Source organism: Triticum aestivum, chromosome 3D (genome assembly GCF_018294505.1).
Source record: "Triticum aestivum cultivar Chinese Spring chromosome 3D, IWGSC CS RefSeq v2.1, whole genome shotgun sequence".
Classification (NCBI taxonomy): domain Eukaryota; kingdom Viridiplantae; phylum Streptophyta; class Magnoliopsida; order Poales; family Poaceae; genus Triticum; species Triticum aestivum.
Window position 1 is genome coordinate 603,721,064 of NC_057802.1, and position 10,624 is coordinate 603,731,687.

At 42.2% G+C, this 10,624-nt stretch overlaps 1 long non-coding RNA gene across 4 annotated transcripts; it reads left to right on the forward strand.

The window, feature by feature from the left end:
- The first annotated feature begins 454 nt into the window (after nt 1-454).
- On the forward strand, nt 455-7,171 carry LOC123080875 (uncharacterized). Of its 4 annotated transcripts, none has more exons than XR_006438563.1 (7): nt 455-850; nt 2,682-2,816; nt 3,323-3,442; nt 4,220-4,268; nt 5,047-5,119; nt 6,080-6,227; nt 6,909-7,171. It is a non-coding gene; the product is annotated as an uncharacterized lncRNA (long non-coding RNA). The 4 variants fall into 4 exon arrangements; XR_006438565.1 differs by having other exon boundaries at nt 2,682-2,812; nt 6,619-7,171; XR_006438562.1 differs by having other exon boundaries at nt 2,682-2,812.
- Nucleotides 7,172-10,624: the final 3,453 nt, after the last annotated feature.

Here is a 10,624-nt window from a genome sequence, read left to right on the forward strand (position 1 = left end):
CTAAAAGAAAATAGATAGAAAAGCATTTTGAACTTTTAAACAGCCTTAAAAAAAGGAATTTGAACAAAAAGCCCAGTGCTAATGTATAGCACGTGCCAACCCGGGGGATGCAGTTGCGCTATTTTTTCTTACGACTGTGCCCTCATAGGGGATCTTTTCACTGCATTTGTTTTGATCCGTGTGCACTTATCGGTGCTGGATCACGGATGGGCTCGAAGGCCATCTTTTCGTCCGTGTGCACTTTTCGGTGCTGGGTCACGGGTTGGGCTCAGCGGCCTCTTTTATTTGTGCACTCTGGCATCTTTTCGCAGCTGACAGCCGTGCATGATCCCCGTGTTGGCGATGCATTATGCAGAATTCGGCCTAATAAACTGATCACATATTGATTAAACTTCCGGTACGGTACTATTCGCCCGGTGGATTTCTCGTCACGCAAATGGGCCGGCCCATTTACTTCGTCCCTGTGCGTTGCCTCTTCTCCTTCCCGAGCCCCGACGACGCCTTCGGCCTTCCCACTCGCCGCCGGCGCCTCCACCGGGGTTGGCGCCGCCGGCCACTCCTATGCTCCCTCCAGTTTCGGAGACTCTGCTCATCCCCTCACTGGAGTCGGCGCCTCCCTGGAAAAGTAGCTCCGCCATGTGTTCGCCGCCTCCCCGAAACCCTATCCCAGCCGCGCCCGAGCTCTGGTGGCCGTGACGGCGTCGCATGCGCCCGCGGCGGCTCTCTCGTCGCCGCCGCCGTCGCCGGGACCTAGGGTTCGGGCATCCGTCCTTGGCGCCCCGCGTCTCGAGGTCCCCGTCCTTCGGCAGGACGCCGGAGCTGCCCGCCGTCGTCTCTGTCGTTCAAGCAGGTGAGGCTCGGTCCCACCCTAACGTCAAACCGTACCTGCTTCGATCTGGTTTTCGGGACGAATTTGGTCCTGAATTGTCAGGTGTGCATGTCCTGTTCTAGCATTCTTTCCTCATTTGTACAAGAGGAGTAGCGAGATGTCGTGCTAAACACACGACAAATCTATTTGAACATTAACAAGAAAAGAGCGGCGGAGAGATATTAGGATTTAGGAGTAGCCGCTAGCTGCGCGCTGAGTCCGTCGACGGCAGCCAATTTGCTCTGCGTGGCGCGGATCTCCGCAAACTCCTTCAGCATACTTTCTTGAAACGCCTCCATCTCGTCCGCGATGAAGCGCGGCTGCGGATTCGGCTTGAATGTCGTCGTGGTCGCCGATTTCCCCCGAAACAGCCCACCTCAGGTCGGGGATTACGCAGATCGAACCCTAGGGTGATCTGCTACCATCGCCTTGGATTTGCTGGGCACGAGTCGGGGAAAAGAAATTCTCAGGCGATTCGCAGCGGAGAGGAGCGACGGCCCTGATACCAGACTGTCACGACCTAGGGTCGGCCAGAATTCGACGGCGGCGAGCCGGAGCAGCAGGTGGAGGAGCAAGGGGATCGGAGACGAGAGAGAGAGAGAGAGATGCAGAGCAGGAGAGGATAAGAACAGAACGGGAGGCTAGAGTATTTTCATTTCAAACTTGACGGCCAACACGGCTTACACGCTTGCTTATATACCGCAAGTCCATTACACGGCCCACAGGCCCACTACTCGAGCCCACGGCTCCTAGGCCCAACCCGAATGCTGGATTTAAACCTTCTAGTTTCTCTGGCGCGCGCTGCTTGTCTTCTGCACCGCGCCATCCCCGATCACCTGTGCGCTGCTGCTTACAGTTTTCCCGACGATTTATGGCGAATTTGCTCCTGAATTGCCGTGTGTGCATGCTCTGTTCTAGCATACTTTCCTCATTTGTATGGCTAAACACACAACAAATATATTTGAACATTAACAAGAAACGAGCGGCGGAGAGATATTAGGATTTAGGAGTAGGGTATGCATCATAATGTGATTGTTCACTGTGCAAGTCTCGCGTCGATGTTCGTAGTCACTGCCATAAACAACGAACCGCATGATCGCAACCAGGTTCCTGTAGAACTACGTGGAGAATCTGGTAGTATTGCATACCCGGTCAATTTCGATGCTCCTGTGTTTAGTATTCTCTTTCTAGGCATTGCTCTTAATTTAGAATAACGTGTTGGTGAAGCCGATAGTACTATATTCTAGAGAGTAGAGATCAATTAATTTTGTTAATAATGTACTTGCTCTTGTAAACACCCTAGCTCTGTGAATTGGTCAGTTTGTTTGGTTCTGTTTCCTAACTATATAAAATACATCTTTTCATTTATTTTGTTAATTCCGCAGTTTATGCCCAACCTGGCTAGTTCGAGAGGAAAAACTAGAATATAAATCAGTTATGTATAATAATACTCTCTCCGGTACTATCTATAAAGGCCAGTTTTGTACGCAACTCAGGAAAATTCATGGGTGCTCATCCTCTGTTTATGTTTATCAATCATAGTTAGAAACCTCATGACAATCATAGCATTGAAACTATTCTGCATATCTTGTGTCAGAGAATGAAATTACTCGGTATATCTTTGTTTATCCTGAAGGTGGATTTATCCAGCAACACATAGCTGTTACTTCTGTTTGTCATACATGTATGATCAACAGAGATTTTGTGGTAATTAGTTTCTTCATTCTCGTCTTGATTTTGCAGTCTTCCTTTCTAATACGTGTTAATGATGTGGGCAAGAGTGAACTAATTCAGCTGCATTCTACAATTTCAGATGCATTAGAAGCCATTAATCCTAGATTCGGAAAACCATCCAAGTCATGAAGGAGTATTTGGCAGCTTCTGAAGCTTATTTCGCAAGATTACTTTGTTGAAAAGTTTCCTCCCATATCCACTGATTTTTAAGTAGGTAAACTGAGCTAACGTTATTCTGTATTTGACTGCGCTAGTACTTTACAGAAGATTGAAAATTTCTGTGGTTGAGTTCTCTGCGGGATGACTTGCGTTTCTGTATTTCTTTGTTGCACGTGCATCCTAATGGACTTTAAACCAATAGTATTTGCTGATCCTGTTTGTGTTATATGCCATGAGTCACGTGTTTCCTAATTGATTTAGTGGATGTTTACCTATATTTCTTCAGCTTTCTTTTGTAATAAGTAGTGCCAAGTAAACAACGAAAATATTTACTAACTGAGTTTACAAAGTTTCCCATTCTATCTGTGCTATGTTATGACGCAGGCCTAAGGGTTATCTGCTCAGATCTTATAAATTTTACATTCTGCTATGAGCAATGCTTGTCAAATACTTTCTCTTGTTCATATTCTTATGTGAGCAATGCAAGTGTTATGTGTGAGCAATGCGTATCCCTTGTATTATGGGAGTAATATATCTCTGAACTTGTTGTTGCATGTGCAGTAAGAGGAGGTTATAGGTCTTGAAATATTGATACAATCAGTTGGAATTTGACTCTACATGTACCGGCTAGAATGGAGTAGGATTAGTAAATGAAGCAACTGCTCTCCTGTTTTGACCAAGGTAAAGATCACTACTTCTTTGCCGTCATGATGAAATGAGCTGGCATGATGGGTGGACTAGGCGACCTCATGCTGAGAGCTCACTCGGGCTGATTCTGAAAATGAAAAAAGATGACCTGATGTAATAGGCCTAGTTTCTTTTCTTCCTCATCTGGTAGTTGCAAAAAGGGATGTTTAAAAAGTTTGCTCAGGCCCTGTGTGGCTGATCCTATTTGCTATAGTTTTTCTTCTGATCCTGCTACTCTGGCTAGATCCGAGAGCTTTGAAATGTTGGCCTGGGTGCTTTGCCCCGGTTTTAATAAAAATGGGGTGGGGGGAAACCCCTTTTCATAAAAAAAAATGCAATGAATATTTCCAGGTTGCTTATCCATGTGTTGTGCATATACAATCGAACTAGTAAGCAAAAAGGATAATGTTGGTTCTCTGATTATGATAATTTGGACATGACTAAGGCTCTTACAGAGATCTGGTTACGACTATCCTAAAAAGTATATTTCTGTTAGTCGAAGATTCTTAAAAAAAATGCTGAGTTGATATATGATGCTGTTTTAGTTGATAGCTGTGCAAATATGGAAGCTATATATGACGCTGTCTTGCTTGATAGCTGTGCAAATATCCATGTCATTTTATCAGTACATGTTGATACAGGTAAATAGTATAAGCAGCCGATTTTAGGCTATGAATACCTGATAATTATTTTCTGTTTAGCTTTTAATAGCTAGAGAAGAATAGGAATGTGCTGTGCAGTTGGCTAATCTGTGTTATTTTCTCACTGCAGGCCTTGAGAGATAATTTTCACAAGGACATCCTTCATATTCAACCGTCATGTAAGTTCTGTCTTGCTTAATGGACATGAGGATGTCTTGATTGTTGTCTGTATGGAAGCACATCCACACATGCAACTCACTCACTTGGAATAAATATACATTATGTCGAAATCTGATAAATGTATGCATGTTGATGGATTTTTGTTAGTAGGTACAGTGCTGCTGCATCACTCATTTTTTGTTAATATACTGTGGTTGTCATAGTAAGAAAGTTTCAGTTTTATCTCCACTTACGTGATTGACATGGAAGTGAATGTAAAGCATTAGTAATGATCCTAGTTGGCGACAGGTAGAGCTGGCTGTATGCTCACTGTTTACATTACTTCTAACTTCTGTAGTATGCTCACTGTTTATATTTTCTGAAAATGGTGATCCTTGTCTTGACATTTTCTCATGTTCTGCCAAGTTGTTACTGACGGCCTGGTAATTCTGTTGTTACGATTTGAAGTCCATGTACTGTAGTAAATGTTTAATCTGCTTGAGGCTTCGTTTGCTACATTTTCTCAACAAGCAGTGGACTTCAGTTTAGGCAAGTTAAAATTCTGCTGCCATACTATTACTGAAGCTGACCATTGATCTAATCTGGCTCTGTGCAATCAAATGAGCTCTTCAGAAAATTTGCCTAATAACTTGTTAACATGTCTGATTTCGAATATTGTTTTACTTATCATGTGTGAACACAATATTTTTTTAAAATCTTTGCAAGGCACAGTTGTGATTACTCAAGTCCACATTTAACCTTCCCTGATATGTTTGATTGTCTTTTCATTTTTCTTAGGAATGAAGTGGTTATCTTGGATGCCATTCAGTGATGTAATTTTGTGATCTAGCGTTATCCTTCATGTAACAGGGTAAGTCATTGTGGCTTCTTGGATGCCATTTCCTGCCCTCTTCTTTTCTAGATGGCCTTGTCAATTAAGCCATTGTTACATCTGCAGTTGTGCCCATGCTGTAACCTTACTAGATCATAGTGTCAATTTTTTTATATGTGTGAGATGGCTGCTGCTTTGTAACTATAGTTGCCATTCAGTAGTTTGTAATGCTGCAGTTGTGTGAAATAAAATTCAGAGCTGGTTCCATTTTATACTTTTATTTGCAGCAATTTTCTGTTTTAGTGGCTAGCATTTAAGAAGGATGTGATCTGTTTTTCTGTGTGTTTGTCGTTTATAATCATTAAGATAGCCAGGACGTAGACTTATAATCATTAGGATGTGATCTGTTTTTCTGTGTGTTCGATTATATTTTGCATCTCAGCTTTTCTGAAGTTGAAAAGAATTGGGATTACACTGATTGGAAGTCTAGATAGATGCTCAGGCTCGAGCATGAATGAAGTGCTGGAAATATACTTACTAATCAAACAGGAAAAAGGGCACGGCTTGCATTCAAATACTAGGGTGTTGCTGTGAGTAGTGAGCAAATCCAAGACTAACCAATTTAAATGCTAGCCATGGCTTGCTTTTTGTAATCCTCAAAATCAACAAAGTCATCAGTTTCAATGGGAACCGATGGCTCTGCAATCTTCGGCTCGAAAAACTGGCTATAGGAGTTGAGACCCGATGCTGATGCTGTTTCTGTAGGAGTGAACAAATATATATTTTGTTGTAACACCGAGAACTTTTTTTTCCTTACCTGTAATGTTATTACAGCGTAGACTAATTAGAACAGTCTACGCTGTAATAACATTACAGGTAATCAGTCTACGGTAACTAATCAGAGGAAAATATATTTTGAAGCATGGGTTGGGGGAACTGCTAATGCATTTATCTGTTTTAATTAGTTAGCTATACTTACTATATCTTTTACGTTTTTAGGTAACCATCATCTACGTTGTTGATCATTAATCAAGAAGCATTCATTTGCAGAAGAAAAACTACCTGATATGCTTGATCTATGGTGGAGCGCAGATGATCTAGAGCACCTATATGAAGCATATAGAAGATGTGAAAAATATCGGAAGAGGTTTGTTTTATGGCCTGTTTTGTTGTGGAGTGGTATTGCTTTTAGTAGGCAGTTGGAAACCACTTGTTTAGGTAAACCACAAACCAGAAATCAGATGAGACGAAAACATTCCTTTCGTGTATTGTTCACACACGAGTACCCAAGAAATTTATTGTATCAAGTAGCAGTATTGTCTCATGCCAAAAAAAAAGGTAGTCGACTCTGTGACCTTGTTGTCCATAATGTTTTTTTGCTGCTGGGAAGGTTTCATAAATTGTGACCTTTGCGGAGTGCCCTGCCTCAGTGATAATTTTGGTCTCATTGTGTCAAATAGACTTCCTATGAAGTGAAGCTTTGTTGTAACCATGAGCATGTGAGCAAGTATTCATTCCCAGCTTGTTTTTTTTTGCAGGAATCCCAAGTATAGTTTTCAGCTTCTGGTTTCCTCTGAATCCTAGAGAGATAAAATATGTTTCCTGTTTTCTTTACCTGATCACATTTTAGAATCTCAGCTAGGTAATCTGATTGGAATTTCAGCAACTACATGATCAATTTGTGTTGCAGTTATCCTATTTCCAGTTGTCTTATGTTTTAAAGTGGGTGTCATGCGTGGAGCTGCATGGGTATTTTTCCTGTAATATTATTATTATGGTTTTTGGTACCCTGCCCTAACTACACTGAAATCCATGTTGGTTGATGCAGCTGAAGAGGTGATCCTTTCAATCTCCTCAGCTTCCATGCCCCGACCACACTGCAGTCCATAATGGATGAGGAAGGAGGAGGTGCATCGACAATAGTTTGAATCAGATCGGGCAGCCACCATAGTTGGTGATGCTGTGGAGTGGAGGAACTATGGCATATGGCACTACAGTTGACTTCCCCTACACTGTTGGAAACTGCAGTGGACTGATGGCACCGTGGTTCACCTTCCATATATGGCTGGAATTTGTTGCCCAACACTTATTACCAGGCAAGTAACTCACTATTCTTTCCGTGCTCCATTCTCCAGTCCAAATTCAATTAAAGCAAATAAATCGGATTAATCTTTAATGCCTTATCAAGAAAAATGTGCATTGTAGCTGTCCATCACCAGGACTGGTCATGAGTCTCATGACCAGACTCTGCATCATACAGACCAGAGACGAACCAGCAGGGGTGGTCTGCATCATCTCTAGCGGCAGCATGCAATCCTTGATCTAGGTGTTCGCTACATGAACAAATCAAAAACCGGCAAGTCGGTTCACCTTTTGGCTTATATATTTAATCATTCCGCCTTCCAGCATCAAGCAAAGTTATTAGGCTAGGCGTCGAACATTGAATTGATTGTCTCTTTATGAGTTTCTAGCTCTTTGAATTTCTATTCATGTTCCCACACGAGTATATAGTTATTCCTGATACATATGGGTTAATCACTGTGCTTAAGGACAAGCGCGAAACCAAGTGTATTTTTTAGAGGAGTATTTATGAGATTGAATTGCTGCATGATTTCTCTGTATAAATTTATATGCTCCTATTTGTGTTTTTGTACCGATTCTTCCATTATATTTTCTTATAGGATCTGGCTAGCTAAAGTTTGCTACTCCGAACCCACCTGACTTTCGTAGGCAATTCTCTTGAATGGAAGGTTGACCACAAACTATAGCAGATGCAAGGCATCAATCAGCTCAGAAGAAATGCCAAATGAACCTAATTGGTTTCTCATTGATGTCACTAACAACGATGAGTTTGCTCGATTTCTGACCTACAGGCTGTAGCATGAGTAAAAACTAACCAATGCATTATTATGATATTATCTACTTTGCCAATGTTTGCAGATGTATATTAGCAACACATGGACATGTTTACTAGTTACCCTAAAAAAACAATCAGCTTTATTTTCTTGTCATAGTCTAGGACTCTAGGTCGTTACAAGCCAGCTTTGTTTTCTTTCTGACGCCAGCATAACAGGCCACGTCATTCCGTGTCAAGGAATATTATATTTGCGCGTCGTTGTGTTCATCACCGAGATTAAGTTTAGGACATCTGTAATGATCACTGTCATTGTCTCTGACGAACACTTATGTGGCACGTCGAGCTGAACCATAATAAAAGAAGTGAAGACCTTATGAGATCCCATCGAACTGTTAGCATCTTGATGTCCTAACTGATCCTTATGAGACTAAGTTTACGACTTGCTTATTTATAACTAGTCTCTTCAAGGTCCTTCTAATTTACTGCAAACGAACTGTTTAGCATCTTGATGGGATCTGATCCTTGGCACCAAAATGGAATCAGCACATTGATTGGATCCACATCCCGAGATTAAGTGACGAGTACAATATATAGATGCATGTGGCGTGTCAAGGTGGAATTTTAATTAAAGATGGGAAGACCTGATTAGATCCCATCGAGGACTTGTTTGTTTATAGTTAGTCTCTTCAAGGTCCTTTTAATTTACTGCAATCGAACTATTAGCATCTTGGTGCAAGCCTATCCTTCAGATATGAGATGGCAATTTCCGGCACTTATAAATTGCTATTACTAAAAAGTCTGGCTGAAATTGAAATGTTTTGCTACTGATCAATTGTTCTGCTATAAATTCAATCTGTTGCAGTGGCGGATTGACGTTTGTTAAAGCCTTATTGGTTGTTTTTGCCTCCTAACGTATCGAAAACTCCTACAATCCCTTAGAAGTGTGTGCATAAGAGATTTCTTAGTGCGGTTACTTGGGAAACGTAGTGTTTGTGGTAACAAAATTACTTTAGATAAGTATTTTGCTATCGAAAACAGTTCTTAAGGATGGTGAGTTGGTGACATTGTGGTGGGAATACATAATTGTACTTACCTTGGATACCCGTGCATATGGACGTAGATAGATTCTTTGTCTATGTTTACGCCTTATCCAGGCAAAAAATATGTGGAATTCCAAACATCAAGGTGCCAAGACTTGACCCCAAACATGGAGATTATTGTTTCCTTAATTATGAAAAACGCAAACCAAGTCTAGAAAACATAAAATTCTGCGGGGTGTCATTATATAGTCCCTAGAGGTTGTGCTAAAAATCTGAGGAGGTTTGGCTAAAGTTATGATGTACAGTGCTTAGAAACCAGATCATCTCAGAAAGAATCTAGGTTTCAAGATAGAACGGATTAGGTTTGATGGTGAAGTGATGATTGCTTCATGGGTTGGCCTTTAATTTTTTTTTCTACACTCTACTTACACCATTACATGTCAAAGTTTGGCAGTTTTTGGGGTTGGCTTGCTCTATTTAATCCATTAATGTATTTCTAGGCATTGGGAGAGAGGACCACACATGCCTCACTAAAAGATTCGTCGCCATCCACCGGAGAAGAGTAGAAGAAAACCAGCGGCTGGGACGACATCCTGACCTACGTTGTGTCCAGCAAATCGCCCGCGACGCTGTATGAGTTCGTCCTCGCGAACGATCGACGTCTCGGTGGTCGACGACTCAACCTTCCATGTGGCTTGCCAACGTGATGTATGTGTTGACCAGTGTGGGCGTGCGTGCGTTGTGTCTCGCCGGTGTGATGCGTGTGTGCGCTCTTTGCATGCGAAGCTAGTCGGTCGATGTGTCATGTGTGCGTGTATAGTGCTGATGAGCAGCTTGCCAATGGTAGGTAGCTCCGTTCGTCGTCCTGAGCTCCACCCTACCGCGAGCGCTCAGAGCTCCGAGCAGTAGCAACGCCCGCCGGCGTTTTATTCCTTAAATTTTGCTAAATCTTTTGCCAACTGCATGTACTCCCGAATCATCTGCGCCACGTGCCACCACCCGCTCCGTTCGCTACGTCCAATCTGGCTGTTTGTTTGCCGAGTGCCGGGTTTCGACACTCGGCAAAGGGTCTGCCGAGTGTGCGACGAAAGGAACTCGGCGAAGTCAGCTCTGCTTGAAGGGTGTATGCCAAGCACCCTTTCTTGAGCAGAAATCCTATTCGTACTTACGCAGTTTTTCTTACGTGTACTGTGAGGGAAGGAATAAGTACCTAGAGAAAAAAGTGCCAACAACTGTCACACAGCATGCTTGTACGCTGGAGGGTACGGATAGCTGGCTTGTTCAAAGCCCAGATTTTCTTTTTAGCAGCCTACGGGTAAATTGTAACCGGATGTTAGTTTGTCGAATAAAGTCTCAATTTGATGCAAAAAATAAATAAAATGAACTTAGTATATAGGATTTACGTAAAACTCGTATGTAAGAATGGCATCGCTCTTTGTTGAGTGTAGCACTGAGCGAAGCCTTTACCAAGTGTTTTTCGGCCTTTCGCTAGTGTCTATGCTACTAGGCAAACATGCACATCACAAGTCCACATGCACATCACGCATTGATCCTAGCTATTGGATGGCGTCAGAAGACTAAAAGGATACGAGTATTTAACTACATGTTGATCTAGTTGGATCTTGAAGGTACCACATCACATGCAAT